The sequence below is a fragment of the Nicotiana tabacum genome, chromosome 19, assembly GCF_000715075.1.
Source record: "Nicotiana tabacum cultivar K326 chromosome 19, ASM71507v2, whole genome shotgun sequence".
NCBI lineage: Eukaryota > Viridiplantae > Streptophyta > Magnoliopsida > Solanales > Solanaceae > Nicotiana > Nicotiana tabacum.
The window spans coordinates 124,212,426-124,231,375 of NC_134098.1; positions in this window are offsets into that span (position 1 = coordinate 124,212,426).

The window sequence follows — 18,950 nt, forward strand, 5'->3', positions numbered from 1 at the left end:
AACTCCTTGAAGCCTGACTGACTGATATACTGACCAACGTCCTCCATAAACCCGTTCAGGATGCGGCCGTAGAAAATGCGAGAACCTGTGTTGCGCCACCAGTGAACGAGCAACATGATCAACCTCCCCCCCCCACTCGCGACAACAGGTATCACTCACAATGTTGTTAATAATGTAGGCGATGACGCTCTCATAACCATTCTGAAAAGGATGAAGGAAATGGAAAATGAGAACAAGACACTTCGGGACCAAATGAGAGAGCACCAAAAAAGGGTCGATAAAATACCGGGCGCTCCTAAGTTATTGCCGAAGAGAGATGCCGGTCGTTTCGTCGAGCAGTCGTACAGTGATAGTGATGCTCCACATGCTATACCGAAGACTTTCAAAATGCCGCCTTACCTGAAAATATACGATGGCACGACCGACCCCGAGGATCATGTGACTCACTATGTTACTGCTGTGAAAGGCAATGACCTCGCCAAAGAACAAGTATCCTCCATTCTGCTGAAGAAATTTGGCAAAACCCTCAAGGGAGGGGCACTAACCTGGTACTCACAACTACCAGCTCGTTCCATTAAAACCTTCGAGGAAATGGCCGTTAAGTTTGTGAAGGCCCATGTCGGGGCCAAGAAGGCCGAGGCAAGAGTGAATGATATCTTTGATATCAAACAGTCCCCGGGAGAAGGACTAAAGGACTTCCTTGCCCGTTTCAACCGAGTGAGAATGACTTTGCCCAATGTATCAGAAGGAATGGTAGTAGCCGCTTTTCAAAACGGGTTGAACAGAAATGGTTCAAGAGCGACGAAAAACTTATTAAGTCGGCTTATGAAATACCCCCCCTCCCCCCAAACAACTTAGGACGAAATACATAATGCATATTGTGCCGAAGTACGAGCAGACAAAGACGACCTCAATGGGCCGACTCATCGGCTGACCTCGGTACAAGCAAAATCCAAAAAGGATTAGAGAAGCGATATCAGAAGAGATCCGGCGACTTCACGGCTGAATCGGGAACGACATCTCTCATATGTCAGAACTACTGTTGTATCCTCACCTCGCAATGAAGAAGGCACACCCCGATCAAGAACTGGGACTCACTGGAATGAAAGAGGTATGCCCCCTTTATTATCCGCTCACAATTTTTGCGTGTCACCTACAGAGATCGTCTACGCCTTGGAGAAGCTCGGACTAAAGGTAAAGTGGCCACAAAATACCGGAAAATTAGACGCCCTCTACGAGTTCCATCAAGAGCGAGGACACAAAATCGAAGATTGCATCGCCCAAAGACAGGAGGTCGTAAACATGCTGCGACAGGGACACCTCAAAGAATTGTTGAGCGATCGGGGAAGAACCAACTTTTCCAGGGGATGCGAATAACATCAAGGACCGCCGAAGCCACCCTCGCCAGCCCGCACCATCCACATGATCATCGGCGGAGAAGACGACACTTCCATCAGCAGCATGAAGTTCACCATGACCCACAAATTCAAACAGTCGATCACCCACGAACGGTATGATGAACTCGAAGTAAGTATCATCTTCGATAAGTCAGATACCAACGGTTTGGCATTCCCTCACTATGAGGCTCTTGTTATTACGTTACAAATATTGGATACCGACATAAGGCGGATTATAGTAGACGACGGGAGCGGTGCGTGTATTATCCACCCCCGAGTACTCACGCAAATAAAACTCGAGGACAAGATAGTACCGCGTTGCATCACACTAACATGATTTAACAATGCACTTGAACGAACATCTGGCGAGATCACACTCCCCATCCTGGCGGGTGGTGTCACTCTGGAGACCACATTCCACATCATGGACCAGGACACGCCATACAACACCATCATAGGGCGATCGTGGATACACACCATGAGGGCCATACCCTCCAGCTATTACCAAGTCATCAAATTCCCAGCTCTATGGGGCATATTCAGCATAAGCGGGAAACAATGCACATCCCAAAAGTGCTACCGTATCGCCCTAGACTGCACAGACGCCCAACAAATGAGGGGCAAAGAGAAGGAAGCATAACAATCAACAAGGTCAAGGTCGGTAGACAACAGTATCGAGGACATTATTAGAGACCCCAATGTGGCTGAAGCCGCAGGATCGACCATAGAGGACCTCGACCCCGTTCAGCTAAACGTCAACGACTACAACAAGAAAGCTTACAACGGCTGCAAACTCCAAGAATCGGGTAAGTTTCGCAAATTTCTAATTGCTAACGCTGATTTGTTTGCTTTTAGCCATGTAAATATGCCAGGTATCCCAAAGGAGATTGCCACACACAGATTGAACATCGATCTACTCAACCCCCCGGTAAGGCAGGTTCGATGTAAGTTCAACCCTACAATCAATAACGCAATGCGCGAAGAAGTGGAAAAACTATTGGAAAATGGTTCCATCAGGAAGTCAAAGAACCCCCAATGGGTCGCCAACATGGTCATGGTGAAAAAGAAGAACGGTAAGTGGCGGATGTGTGTAGACTTCACCGACCTGAACAAAGCCTGCCCCAAAGACTCGTTCTCATTACCCCACATCGACCTTCTCATCGACGCAATAGCCAAGCACGAGTTGCTAAGTTTCTTGGATGCCTACTCAGGCTACAACCAGATCCTTATAGCGGAATAGGATCAGGAAAAGACCACCTTCATCACCCACCAGGGGACGTATTGCTATAGGATCATGCCTTTCGGATTAAAAAATGCGGGGCAACTTACCAAAGGTTGGTGACGGAGATGTTCAAAGAACAACTCAGAAAAATGATGGAGGTATACATTGACGACATGCTAGTCAAGTCCAAAAAGAGAGAAGATCACATCGACCACTTAAAAGAAGCATTCGACATACTCAGACAATATGACATGAAACTGAATCCCAAGAAATGTGCATTCGGCATGGCCTCAAGGAAATTCTTGGGTTTCCTAGTGTCGCAGTGGGGTATCGAGGTTAATCCCGACCAAATCAAGGCCATCGAGGGTATACCATAACACTTGACCACCAAAAAGCAAGTCTAGAAGCTAACCGGCTGAATAGTCACTCTGTCAAGGTTCATCTTGCGATCCTCTGATAGGTGCCACAAGTTCTTCGGCGTACTCAAAAAGGAGAACGGCCTCCAATGGACCCCTGAGTGCGTCCAAGCACTGAAGGAGTTAAAGGCGTACCTGTCCTCGCCGCCGTTGCTCTCAAAACTAGAACCAGGTCAACCTCTTCTCATCTATCTCGCCGTGTCAGAAGTAGCTGTGAGCGCAGTCTTAGTACAAGAAAATAAAGGTACGCAATCTCCCATCTATTACATTTGCAAGACACTAGTCGACGCCGAGACGAGGTACCCCCATCTTGAAAAGCTGACTCTGGCTTTAGTCGTAGCTTCACGGAAGCTTAGACTATATTTCCAATGCCACCCCATCTCGGTCGTCACGACTTTCCCCTTAAGAAGCATTTTACACAAACCCAAACTTTCGGGCAGATTGGCCAAATGGGCCATTGAAGTAAGCGAGCATGGTATTATATATCGACCGCGAACGACGATAAAGTCTCATGTCCTCGCCGACTTCAGTGCGCAAATACTGCCCGAAGTCGAAAAGGAAGCCGCCCACGCTCCTTCCCAAATACACGACCTCTGGGTCCTATACACTGACGGTACATCTAACGCGTCGGGGTCCGGGCTGGGACTCGTACTCGAAGTCCCAACAGGCGAAGTGATTCGCCAGTCCATAAGATCCCCGAACATGACTAACAAGGAGGCCGAGTATGAGTCTGTAATTACAGGATTAAGACTAGCACTCAAATACGGGGAGAAGCGGCTAAGGCTGCGCTGCGATTCTCAGCTCGTGGTTAACCAAGTCACAAGGACTTTCCAAATCAAGAAGCAAAGGTTACAAAAATACCAAACAAAAATATTAAAACTACTACCCGAGTTTGACGAATGTCAGCTCCACCAGATTCCCCGAGCAAAAAATATTGAGGCGTACGGCCTCGCCAAATTAGCGGCAGCCACCAAAAACATCACAACCGGAGACAAAAATATGGTCCGCCTCCTCAACTCGTTGATAGAACAAATCAAGATAAGAACTATAAACCTAACTTGGGACTGGAGCAACCGTATTATTACATATTTGCAGGACAACACACTCCCCAGTGACAAAAAATAGGCCAAGAAACTGCGAATGCAAGCGGCTAGGTACAACATCGTTCACAATGACCTGTACAAAAGGACATATGGCGCCTCCCTGGCAAAATGCTTGGGCCCAAATCAGACGCGACGCGTCCTTGAAGAAGTGCACGAAGGCCATTGTGGAGCTCATTCCGGCAATCGAGCTTTGGTCAGGTGCCTTATACGAGCAGGATACTATTGGCCCACAATGAAAAAGGAGGCCACAGATTTCGTAAACAAATATGAGCAATGCCAAAAGTACTTTGGGCCTACCGAACAACTATTATGCCTCAATCCCAAGCAAGTTTGGGCACTGAAATTAGACGCCCTCTACGAGTTCCATCAAGAGCGAGGACACAAAATCGAAGATTGCATCGCCCAAAGACAGGAGGTCGTAAACATGCTGCGACAGGGACACCTCAAAGAATTGTTGAGCGATCGGGGAAGAACCAACTTTTCCAGGGGATACGAATAACATCAAGGACCGCCGAAGCCACCCTCGCCAGCCCGCACCATCCACATGATCATCGGCGGAGAAGACGACACTTCCATCAGCAGCATGAAGTTCACCATGACCCACAAATTCAAACAGTCGATCACCCACGAACGGTATGATGAACTCGAAGTAAGTATCATCTTCGATAAGTCAGATACCAACGGTTTGGCATTCCCTCACTATGAGGCTCTTGTTATTACGTTACAAATATTGGATACCGACATAAGGCGGATTATAGTAGACGACGGGAGCGGTGCGTGTATTATCCACCCCCGAGTACTCACGCAAATAAAACTCGAGGACAAGATAGTACCGCGTTGCATCACACTAACATGATTTAACAATGCACTTGAACGAACATCTGGCGAGATCACACTCCCCATCCTGGCGGGTGGTGTCACTCTGGAGACCACATTCCACATCATGGACCAGGACACGCCATACAACACCATCATAGGGCGATCGTGGATACACACCATGAGGGCCATACCCTCCAGCTATTACCAAGTCATCAAATTCCCAGCTCTATGGGGCATATTCAGCATAAGCGGGAAACAATGCACATCCCAAAAGTGCTACCGTATCGCCCTAGACTGCACAGACGCCCAACAAATGAGGGGCAAAGAGAAGGAAGCATAACAATCAACAAGGTCAAGGTCGGTAGACAACAGTATCGAGGACATTATTAGAGACCCCAATGTGGCTGAAGCCGCAGGATCGACCATAGAGGACCTCGACCCCGTTCAGCTAAACGTCAACGACTACAACAAGAAAGCTTACAACGGCTGCAAACTCCAAGAATCGGGTAAGTTTCGCAAATTTCTAATTGCTAACGCTGATTTGTTTGCTTTTAGCCATGTAAATATGCCAGGTATCCCAAAGGAGATTGCCACACACAGATTGAACATCGATCTACTCAACCCCCCGGTAAGGCAGGTTCGATGTAAGTTCAACCCTACAATCAATAACGCAATGCGCGAAGAAGTGGAAAAACTATTGGAAAATGGTTCCATCAGGAAGTCAAAGAACCCCCAATGGGTCGCCAACATGGTCATGGTGAAAAAGAAGAACGGTAAGTGGCGGATGTGTGTAGACTTCACCGACCTGAACAAAGCCTGCCCCAAAGACTCGTTCTCATTACCCCACATCGACCTTCTCATCGACGCAATAGCCAAGCACGAGTTGCTAAGTTTCTTGGATGCCTACTCAGGCTACAACCAGATCCTTATAGCGGAATAGGATCAGGAAAAGACCACCTTCATCACCCACCAGGGGACGTATTGCTATAGGATCATGCCTTTCGGATTAAAAAATGCGGGGCAACTTACCAAAGGTTGGTGACGGAGATGTTCAAAGAACAACTCAGAAAAATGATGGAGGTATACATTGACGACATGCTAGTCAAGTCCAAAAAGAGAGAAGATCACATCGACCACTTAAAAGAAGCATTCGACATACTCAGACAATATGACATGAAACTGAATCCCAAGAAATGTGCATTCGGCATGGCCTCAAGGAAATTCTTGGGTTTCCTAGTGTCGCAGTGGGGTATCGAGGTTAATCCCGACCAAATCAAGGCCATCGAGGGTATACCATAACACTTGACCACCAAAAAGCAAGTCTAGAAGCTAACCGGCTGAATAGTCACTCTGTCAAGGTTCATCTTGCGATCCTCTGATAGGTGCCACAAGTTCTTCGGCGTACTCAAAAAGGAGAACGGCCTCCAATGGACCCCTGAGTGCGTCCAAGCACTGAAGGAGTTAAAGGCGTACCTGTCCTCGCCGCCGTTGCTCTCAAAACTAGAACCAGGTCAACCTCTTCTCATCTATCTCGCCGTGTCAGAAGTAGCTGTGAGCGCAGTCTTAGTACAAGAAAATAAAGGTACGCAATCTCCCATCTATTACATTTGCAAGACACTAGTCGACGCCGAGACGAGGTACCCCCATCTTGAAAAGCTGACTCTGGCTTTAGTCGTAGCTTCACGGAAGCTTAGACTATATTTCCAATGCCACCCCATCTCGGTCGTCACGACTTTCCCCTTAAGAAGCATTTTACACAAACCCAAACTTTCGGGCAGATTGGCCAAATGGGCCATTGAAGTAAGCGAGCATGGTATTATATATCGACCGCGAACGACGATAAAGTCTCATGTCCTCGCCGACTTCAGTGCGCAAATACTGCCCGAAGTCGAAAAGGAAGCCGCCCACGCTCCTTCCCAAATACACGACCTCTGGGTCCTATACACTGACGGTACATCTAACGCGTCGGGGTCCGGGCTGGGACTCGTACTCGAAGTCCCAACAGGCGAAGTGATTCGCCAGTCCATAAGATCCCCGAACATGACTAACAAGGAGGCCGAGTATGAGTCTGTAATTACAGGATTAAGACTAGCACTCAAATACGGGGAGAAGCGGCTAAGGCTGCGCTGCGATTCTCAGCTCGTGGTTAACCAAGTCACAAGGACTTTCCAAATCAAGAAGCAAAGGTTACAAAAATACCAAACAAAAATATTAAAACTACTACCCGAGTTTGACGAATGTCAGCTCCACCAGATTCCCCGAGCAAAAAATATTGAGGCGTACGGCCTCGCCAAATTAGCGGCAGCCACCAAAAACATCACAACCGGAGACAAAAATATGGTCCGCCTCCTCAACTCGTTGATAGAACAAATCAAGATAAGAACTATAAACCTAACTTGGGACTGGAGCAACCGTATTATTACATATTTGCAGGACAACACACTCCCCAGTGACAAAAAATAGGCCAAGAAACTGCGAATGCAAGCGGCTAGGTACAACATCGTTCACAACGACCTGTACAAAAGGACATATGGCGCCTCCCTGGCAAAATGCTTGGGCCCAAATCAGACGCGACGCGTCCTTGAAGAAGTGCACGAAGGCCATTGTGGAGCTCATTCCGGCAATCGAGCTTTGGTCAGGTGCCTTATACGAGCAGGATACTATTGGCCCACAATGAAAAAGGAGGCCACAGATTTCGTAAACAAATATGAGCAATGCCAAAAGTACTTTGGGCCTACCGAACAACGCCAAAAATGAGCACAGGGGAAATGCCATACTCGTTAGTCTATGGGACTGACGCAGTAACACCAGTCGAGGTCGGGGAGCCCAGTCTAAGATTCATTCACGAAAGCGGACCCCAGAATTATGACAGTAGAAGGCAGGAACTCGACGAAGTCGAGAAACGAAGAGATATGGCCTATGTGAGAATGGTCGCCCAAAAGCAGCAAGCAGAACATTACTATAACAAAAGAGCAAAGATCATGCCACTTAAAGTCGGGGACTACGTGCTGAAAGCTAAAATACAAGCAAGCAAAGATCCACGGGAAGACAAACTAGGAACAAACTAGGACTGCCCCTATAAAATCACGGCAGCGGCAAGCAAAGGGTCATTCATACTAGAAACAATGGAAGTAAAGCGACTACCAAACAACTGAAACATTACACACCTCAAGTACTTCAACTTTTAAAGGACGAGGTCCCCTAAATTGATTAAAGGTTATATTCGACCTCGTTTGAATTAACACCTATTTGGCCTACGACCTCAATCAATTATAGGTTATATTCGACCTCGTTCAAATTAACACCTATTCGGCCCATGCCCTCAATTAATTAAAGGTTACATTTGACCTCATTCGAATTAACACATATTCGGCCTACAACCTCAATTAATTAAAGGTCACACTTGACCTCGTTCGAATGAACACCTATTCGGCCTACGGCCTCAATTAATCAGAGGTTATGTTCGATCTCATTCTAATTAACACCTACTTGGCCCACAACCTTAACTAAATGAAGGCTACTTTCAACCTCGTTTAGCCTACTCAAACAAATTGGTTACGACAAAGGCAATCAAGCAACAAATCAGAAAAACGCACAAACCCGAACAAAGAAATGGAATTAGGTACGAATAGAAAAACACTTCATACTTAGAATATTTTCTCTTTACAAAGGCTCGAATCCACGCCTACAAAAACTATACCCAAATCTGCAGCTAAACCAAAAAGAACAATAACTAATCACAGCCTGACCCAGCAGCGCCACCAGCTTGATCGCCCAGACCGTCTCCACCTACCTCCTTGCCATCACCATCATCAGCGGGATATTCATCCTCGTACCAGGTATCCTGTTCGATCCGATCCACGCCCGTAACCTCCTCGTCGTCGCTGGCTTCCAGTGTAGCGGGATCATAGCCACAAGCAAACCGAGCTTTACGTGCCTTAGCACGAGCGTCCTCAAAGTCGCCTTCTGAAACAGCCCCTGTCCCCATCAGGTCCCTGAATATATCTAACTGGGCCTCAGCATGAATCCATTCCTCGTACAAATCCTGCGAAACATCAGGAAAGGCAAAAGTATGGGACGAGGACGGTTGAGTCAACAACTGTGCCTTCTCGGCCTCTAGAACTATGACTCGATCACTAAGGCTTGAAGCATCTTTCTCCAGCTCCTATATCCGCTCATCAAGTCGCTCCTCCCTTTGCTTGGTCATCTCCAAAGCACTCTCTCGCTCAGAACGAAGAACGCGGATCATGATTGTGAAAGCCTTCGCCTTCCTTGCAGCTGACAACTGGGCTAACTCCGCCTTCTCTAAGCCCGCCACCTTATCAGCAACCTCGCCACTCAGAGCATCCACTTTGATTTGACACTCCTCGAGCTCAGCGCGCAGTGAAACCACCTGGGCTTAAAGATCGATGCATTGAGCCTCCACCGCCTTGCTCACCTCGTGTTCCTCTTCTTTGTCCCTCAACGCCCCCTCGAGTTTGCTACATTTTCCAATGACCCTCATCAATTCATCGTCCTTCTCCTTCAGTTCACTTCGGAGAGCCTGGAAAGTGTCGCTTCCACCGAACCGCCTGCAGATCTCGCGGTGCTTATCACGGTATTCGCGATATTTCCGTTCCATCTTCTGGAAAATGGCCTTACGCCTCTCCTCTCGGCGGACACTCTCGATCTCCAAGATCACAGTCTGAAAGAAAGACAACGAGTAAGAACAAAACTAGACTCGACACACATAAAAAAAATGAAGAAAACATAAAAAATGAAGAAAGATCAAAGGCTTATGCTAAGAGTGAGGCCGGCTATACTCCTCAACAGAGTGGCGTCTTTTAACTTCTCAAGGGTCTTACCCTCCACATCGGAACAGAGGGGACCACGTCCTCCGTATCAACCAGCAGATTCTGGTCCAAGGGGATCGCGATAGTTCGCGTGGTCCCCTCCAATCTCACCTCGAGTCTCCTTCCCCCATCATCCAAACTTCCTTGACGTCCATATCAGAGCTTGTATCGTAACCTTCTTTCTCTACACTTTTCCCCTTTATATCAACCCGGGAAGAAGGATCCTCGGCTGGTAGCGAGGTCGATGGCTCGTCCTCCCATAAGCGTCAGGGGACCCTCGCCGACGGCCCTTTAAAATCTATCATGACCTCAGGGAGAGACATACATTCCTCGGCCCTTGACGACGGCAGAATCGTGGGCGGTAACTCAGCGCCATCTCCAAGTTCTATGGTCGCCGTCTCTCGGACGATGAAATCCTCCATCACCGAATTTCCCGCACGGGCAACTCTTTCATCGATATCTACAGATGGCCTCTTGCGGAGAAGCAAGTTATCGCCATTCGGCGATGATCCTTCCTCATTGTCCTCGTCTACTAAATGACGCAAAGGGGAAGTCAAAAGCCCTGCTGCAGGATTAGTCGACGACCGAGCAGACCTCACCGCAGCAGAAGGAACAAAAGCTGCCTTCCTCTTACAGAATGTCATAACAGGAGCCTTCTGCCTTCTCGAAGGTCCCCGGTCTGAAAAAGAAAAATTAGAAGACCATCACTTCCCGTACAAAACCGCAATGAGCAAACAACCACGAGGTCGAAATAGTATAGACGAACTCACCGGTCGCGGAAGGCGCATGCCCAAATTTCTTGATAAAGGCCGGCCATTCACGAATCCCCACTGTGTGAGGCAAGACCTGGCTGACCCGGTCATGAATGTCCCCGACCAAGGGAGGGGGCGAAGTCTCAACTGCACGAAGAAGGGACGAAATGTGAGACTGCAACTAAAACAGGCAAAATAAATGCTCGGAAAAAAGATACTTACGAGCGTAATTCCAAGCCTCGGGGAACCCGCTTGCGTTGGCCACCACGTATTCGGTCTTGACGAATAAATAGTTGAGCCAGAACTGACGATTCGCCTTTGTCACGACCTAATTTAGGATCATAATCGGTGCTTAGGAGCAAGTGCCCCCAAGTAAGCCTAATCGGTATTTTACAGAAAATCAGATAGAGTTTTCCCTGTTTTAGGACTATCCAAAAGTTTTCATGTCTCATAAACAAATAACAACCAACCAATATTTACCTAAATCAATCACAATCTTCATCAACTAACCAAAAATGAGTTTTCACCAACATTACAAAACTTATCAATATAATAATACTAAACCCATCTCAAAAATATTTAAAAAAATGCAATACTAGGAACTAATCCAATATAACGAATGAATACCCATAACACTAATAAAAATGACTATGGAGAGACTCTGAGAGTTCAAAAGCAAAGACGATAACAAATAAATAAACTCTTCGCCCACGCGAACAAGTGCGGGGCTCACCAGGAACTATTAACTCGTATACTCTAATTAACAAAATCCTCACTCGGATCAACTACTGTCTCTGCACAAAAAATAACGGGGAGTGAGTTGCTCGCTCAGTGAGTAATATCACTTAACCACATTTATTTTTTTAATGGAGACAAGTTAGAAAATATGCTATTATAATAATCAGAAAATATCATGAAATAAATGCCCTTTTTCAGAATGGGTAACAACAATCAATCTTTTCTGTTTTCGCGTAAGCAGGAATCAATTAACAATTCAGTAATAAACTCTGTAAACATTGTCATACAATATGTTTGGGAGGTTTTCAAGAAATGATCATGTAATCTGTATCTCTGTGTGGACCCCTTCATAAAAGGAGTCATATATAATTGTAGGTCCCTACTCGAGAGAAAACTGTAACTGTATGCTAGTTCTACTTTCCCACTAGCGAGGGCTATAACTGTAATCGGTAATCTATAAATACAAGGTACACCAGATCTAACGAACCCTCCGTTAGCTACGAGATCCTTCAAAGTCTCCTACAATTTATATTTTTCTTTGTAAACAGTAAATATTCACATGGAAGCATTTTTAAAATAGTACGGAGCATTTCAATTCTTATCAAATCATGTAATCCAAATTTCGATAACGGTAATCATATATTAAGTGATAGTAAAATATGTCTAGTAATAGTGAGAACCTTTTAAATAACTGTAAACATATCAAGTAAACTATTCAGTACTATATCAAGTAAAGGACTTGTCCCACATGCAATTTCAAACATTCGGTAATACATTTTATTTTCAAAATATAGTATAAACCTTGCAGGTTATGAAAACATAAATTGCGGTAAGATTACTACTCACAGTACTCGTGTAGAAATATCAAATTCATCACCTCGAGCGATCTGTACGACTTTCTTCAATCAATTTATAATCACGTCAACATTGAACTCGTATTAATTTCCTTGTTTAGGCTAATTCTTAGTTAATTTAGAATTCCCAACCCTCGAGGTTTCATATTTGACTCTTAATTCGCCGAATCATATTTACTCATACTATGAGTAATTTAAATTAGTCCAAAATCTTCTTTATAAAAAAAGGAATTTATGCAGTTTAATCCATGTACTATTCAATTTCTTTAATCATGTGTATAAGTTAAAACTTAAATATCATTATTGTTTATAATATCTTTTTTTTTGGTACTTAAATTTTCAATATGTGATGGAATCCCATGAACGTATAAATTGGGATTTAAATAAATCCTAGACACTGAAGAAGAATCAAAGAAAGGGAAAAATTGACCTTTTTATGTAGGAATCAACAATGAAACTTGATAATCTTTCTTCCTTCTTCCTTGTTGAAATTTACTGATAAAAGCTTCTCTTTTCCTTTAAAGCATTGCTGCCCAAGAATTTTCCATGCGTTAGAGTTCTTTTACCATCCAAAGTTTTTTTTTTCTTTTGTTGTTTTCCTGCCATGAGCCTTCGCCCCCTTCCCTCAATCCCTTTCTTTCTTTTCCTTTTGGCCAGATTTTCATCTGGTGGGCTTGGGCCCTTTTGGTTCATCTTTTTTTTTTAAAAAAAAATTAGTTGCTAATGACCAATATATCCTTGTCTAAAATTAGGGGATATTATATCCTCCCCACCTTATAAAAATTTGGTCCCCGAATTTAACTCAAGTACGTACTTGTATACTGGAATAAATAAGGATATTTGGCGCGCATACCATCTTCCACTTCACGAGCAGCTTCTTCAACGGTATGATTTCTCCATAAGACTTTAAGAAACAAAATCTCTTTTGATCGTAGCTTTCTTACTTGTCTATCAACAATAGCCATCGACTCGTTCTCGTAAGATAACTTCTTGTCAAGTGGTATAGTCGGTGCTTCAAGAATTTGAGAGAAGTCTGATATACATTTTTTTAGCATAGAGACATGCAACACTGTATGAGTAAAAGACAACTCATAAGGAAATGCCAAACGATAAGCCACAGCTCCTACTCGGTCTAGTATCTCATACGGTCCTATAAACCTAGGGCTCAACTTGCCTCTTTTCCCAAACTGCATCACACCTTTCATAGGGGAGACTCGTAGGAACACTGTGTCCCTGATTGTGAACACTAACTCTCTTCTCCTCTTATCCGCATAAGACTTTTGTCTATTATGAGTTGTGAGCAATCTGATCACTGGACCTTGTCAATGGTTTTTTGTACTAAGTCGGGTCCTAAAAAGTTTGCCTCATAGGCTTCAAACCATCCGATAGGAGAACAACATCATACACTTATACAAGGCTCCATACAGTGCCACCTAAATACTAGACTGAAAGCTATCGTTATAGGCAAAATCAGCTATAGATATATAATCGTACAAACTACCTTCAAACTCAAAATATAAGTTCTCAACATATCCTTCAAGATATGTATGGTACATTTAGACTGCTCGCCTGTCTGCTAATAAAATAAAGTACTAAGATATACTCGTGTAACCAATGTTTCTTGGAAAGATTTTCAAAATCATGCAGTAAATTGTGATCTTCTATCAGAAATGATAGATAGACCCCGTATAGTTTGACAATTTTCCATTCATGTATATTTGAGTATATTTATCCTCAGTGTGCGAAGTTTTAACTGGCAAAAGTGTGCCTACCATGTAAGTCAATTTTCAATTACCTTATTACCACATATAATTATAACTTCTAATTATTTAAGGTAGTTTTGCCATAAAATTCACTTTGATTCTATTATTTTCACTTTGGAATCCCGAGTTGTTGTAATGCGCCTGCGAGTCATAAATGTTGACATGCTAACAAGTTAAACTGTTAGAAACAAGGTTAAGTTAATCTTCCTCCTTTTTCCACAAATATAATTTTCTTCTAGTCATGGTACATCTTACTAGGCTCCGAATGTACAGCGTATTTAGAGTTGTGAGCTCCTCAAGAATAACTCATCTTAACACATCTACATCTAGTACACATATCTAGTTACCTAGTCGAGAATAACTCATCTTCCTTGTTGAAATTTACTGATAAAAGCTTCTCCACCTATAGAAACTAGGGGCGAGGAGATGCATCAGGTGGCGAAGTGGGACCCCACGGCCAGCCAACTCCACATATTTCGTCAGCATACGGATAAACTTGTAGATATATGGGGAGAGCTGGGCCAGGCAGACGCCGTAGTAGTGGCAAAATTCCTCCGCCAACGGGAGAAGAGGAAAAGAATAGCCCATGTAGAACGGATACGCATAGAACATGCAATGTCCTGGGCGATGTATCTGTACAACATCGTGCTCCGCCGGAACCAGATTGATGTGAGCCGGAATTTTGAACTTTTTCCTAAACGCAGCGAGGTCAACCTCATTCATCGTCGACTCCGAGACCTCAGGGTCGTCTTTGGGCAACTTCGAAAAGTCAGATCTAATCTTTTCACTGTGAGAAATTATTTCCTCCACCATAGGGAACCCCTCATATTCAGGGGGCAACGGAAATACCGTCGCCATGAGAAGGCATGCGCACCGCTAAAGGGGTAGGGTTAAGCGCCATACTAGAACCAGAGGGTGCGTTAACCATGTTCTCGAGAGGATATCTTGCGCACAGAAGAGTCGAGAACAACTGAAATCACTAGAATCGAGGGAACATATATGCAGTGATGAAGCAAGAAGGAGACAATGGTTTGATATAGAGAATAAAGAAAGGGACATAGGGATTCGATAATGCAAGTATGTAAAACAAACACAAGGGACCTCATGTCCATATTTATAAGATTTCAGGCACAAAGATCTAGAAATCAAGCCATCATTTCCCAGCGCAGGTATCGAAAATACAGAGGCACAGGAAATGACGCAGGGCATCGGGAAGGCGCGACACAGTAATGTATGATATCATGACGTCATTCTGAAACAACGTATCCCCAAAGTTTGCAGCTTACGAAAAGTCATATCGCCACCTCGCCTAAAGTGCCTCTACCCATCTTGCTCGCCTCATTTCGTCAACTGCGACATACAGAGTCCGTTCATCAAGGCTGTCAGAGCTCGGCCTTAATAAGCGGAGGGACTAACTGTATAGGCCAAAATCCGTCTTTGGAATATTTGGTGTAATATGGCATTAAAGAAAGTTATCGGTCGAGCTCGCCCAAGACGCTGCGAGGTCAATGGCCGGGGTGCCGACATGAGTTGTGGTCAAGATATCGACGGTTATCGTAATCAAGATGTCAGCAAGGGTCGAGGTCGAGATCGACCACTGATGATCAGGCTTGTAACGGCTAATTTGTCAAGATAGGGTACTAAAAGGGAATATTCTAATGAATATTCCTTGCATTTGTACCATTAGGGTTTCCTAGGAAAAATGCCCTATATATATAGAGAAAGAAGAGACAATGACAGGGGCATGTAATATTGATTCTGATAAGAACACTTTTGAGAAGAGGACTTTCTCTCTGGCAAAAACACAAAGATTACATTTTTACAAAGATGCTTGCTCATATTGTTCCCCACTTTCCATCAGATCCGAGGACCGTTCATGTGAATCTTGGATCTATCCGTCATTCATCATTGTCTGGCAAAATATTCATACTACTCATCCATTATTGGGTGAATCATTCTCTTTATTTACTTAAATGTCATTTATTGACATTTATTATTGGCTATATTTCCCTTAATGTTCTTGCTTTAAGAGAATTCAATATTTATTGTCACCAACCACATACGAAATCTGTCTAACTAATATACGTCTTTGTGCTTAACATTTAGAGTTATTATCCTTAACTAGATCTAATCCCTCATTGTATAAATTTAATAGTTTAGTCGAAAATTATATTTTTTGGTCAAACAAAACTATATACCACGACGATGTGCTATATTATTACTCCCTCTCAGAGGTGAATCTAGGATAGTGCCTTTACTATCCAGGGTACCAAGCAACTTAAATTAATTATTTTTAAAGTATACGCATATACATATATAAGATTTCTGTCAATGTTTACGGGGTCCGGTGACCCTTCAATATTATACATAAGTCTCCCTCTTACTACCAAAAAAAGAGTGACTTCCGACCACGATATCCCTCGGAAAACGGTCAGAAATTATGGTTTTTCGACTACTTTCCGACCAAAATTGGTCGGTCGAAAAACAGTTGGTCGGAAAATATTTTTCGACTGAATCCGTCAGTGATTTTCGACCAAAGTGGTCGGAACGTTCAAAAGGTCAGACGACCAAATTATTTTTAAATTTCCGACCAAAGTGGTCGAAATTTTACCAACCAAATCAGTCATAATTATTTAAATAAAAATAAATATTAATTTAAAATTAAATAATAAAAATAATTATTTACCGACCGATTCGGTCGGAAAGTAATAATTAAAAAAAATATTTCTTTAACTTTCCGACCGAAACCGTCGAAAATCTTTTAAAAAATAATGATTTTTTTATCATTTCCGACCGAATCGGTCGGAAATCTAGGTATCTTTTGAAAAATCTAGGCAAATGTCCGATTGTTTTCGTCAGAAATCAGTCAGAATGTTCTTTAAAATTGGGTAGAATTCTGCTCAATTTTGAGCTACACTACATGTCAAACAATTACAATACAATAACCAATAATCAATCAACAAATGTCAACCAATATCACATCTAAATAACAAATCCAACCATTAACACAATCTAAACCAACAAATCCATTAAACCGGACAATTTTGGGCATAAAAACATTCAAATAGTAGCCCACATTCAAGTTTAAAAACAAAACATAAACTTGTCTCTCATAATCAAGTTTAACAATCAACCAATACCATACACCTAAAATACTACAAATCAGATTCAATTTGTTCATCCTCATCATCAGATAGATCATGCCCATGTTTTCTCATGAATTTCTGCATCTTAACAAATGTTCTGAATTGTGAGTCCCATTGTTGCTTCAAATCACGAATTTCTTTTCTTATATCTTCCATTTGTTCTTGATTTTGCGAAAAAGAAGAATCGGCTAAGAGTAGGTTTGGATGACCTGTAGGTCGGCGTACTCCAAGTCCGTAGACTCTGCCTTTGTTTACTCCACCCGATGCCTCTGTCCATAATGAATCCATATCATCAGGTGTTGGTTAAGTTGAAGGAGGCACATCGTCATGCCGATTCGGTCTATTTCTCAAACATGGCACATCATGTTCAAAATAATATGAACATAAATAAGATGTTTCTTTAGCCACATATGCCTCGCATATCGAACCCTCAATTCTTGATCTATTTTTTACGGTTCGTTTATATTTTCCAATAGTCCTGCATAGTGTAATTTTTAGATGAAACAATATTTAAAGCAAATACAAAAGGTAAATGATTAAATGACATTATCTCTCGAAGGGATACATCCATCTACATTGAACTGGCCATCCAAGTCGTGCCTCTTGTGCAAGGTGAATTGAAAGATGTTCCATTACATCAAAACTCTGTTACTTTAGGCAGATCCCTTACTGCGTTCCAAATTTTTTCTGAACACAAGTAGGTCGGTGGCTTGTCAAAATCAGTTCGGTTCTTCATAAATACACTTATATTTTACCTAAATTCATGATTCATTGGCAAGAATCTATGGTGGCAGTCGAACTATGTATTTTTACCTCCATGTTTCAAAGTAAATGCTTTTGTATCTTCCATACAACAAGGAAAAGCTAACTTTCCAGCAGTCGATCACCCGGACAACATTCTATAAGCAGGAAAATTATTTATAGTCCACATCAAAGCAACATGCAATCTAAAGTTTTGTTTAGTTGATATATCATATGTTTCCATACCTTGATGCCACAATAATTGTAACTCATCAATCAAAGGCTGCAAGTATACATCAATCAAACTTTTCAGATTACGTGGACCTGGAACAATACAAGTTAGGAAAAAATATGGACTTGTCATACATAACTCGGGCGGAAGATTATACGGGATAACAAACACTGGTCAACATGAATATGGTGCAGCAGAGACAACAAATAGAGTGAATCCATCTGCACATAATCCCAACCTAATATTCTTGGTTCACTCGCAAACTCGGGTAACACCCTATCAAAATGCTTCGACGCTTCTCCATCTGACGGATGGCATAGAATATCGGGTGACCTTCTATGTTCATAGTGTCATTTCATATGAGGATCATAGCTCATTGATGCATACAACCTCTTTAACCTATGTATAAGAGGTAAGTAATGCATCGCTTTAACTGGAACCTTCTTTTTTGTATTGGCATTTGTGACTTCCTTAAAATGAGGCTTTACAAAATTTACAGTTTTCTAAAGATGCGTCATCCTTATAGAATAACATGCAATATTTCTCACAACAATCAATTCTCTCTAATGAAAGGTACAACTTAGAAATTAATTTTTTAGCAGTGTAGAAATCTTTTGGTAAATCATTGTTACTCGGATTAAGTTCATTCATAAGCCCAATAATAGAATCCATGTCCGCTTGAAAAATATAACTATCCGATTTAATACGTAGCAATCTAACCGCAACAGACAACTTGAAATGTACCGAGCCTTCATACAATGGACGATTAGCTTCCTTTAAATGTTCATAGAAACGCTTAGCCTCATCATTTGGTTCGGATTGAGCCCTAGGAAACATCCCAAAAGCATCCCTCATCATTTCATTGTATCGAAAATTTTCAACATTAAGCTCTTCTATGGGGTTACCCTCACCACCAAAAGAATTCTAAAAGTTAA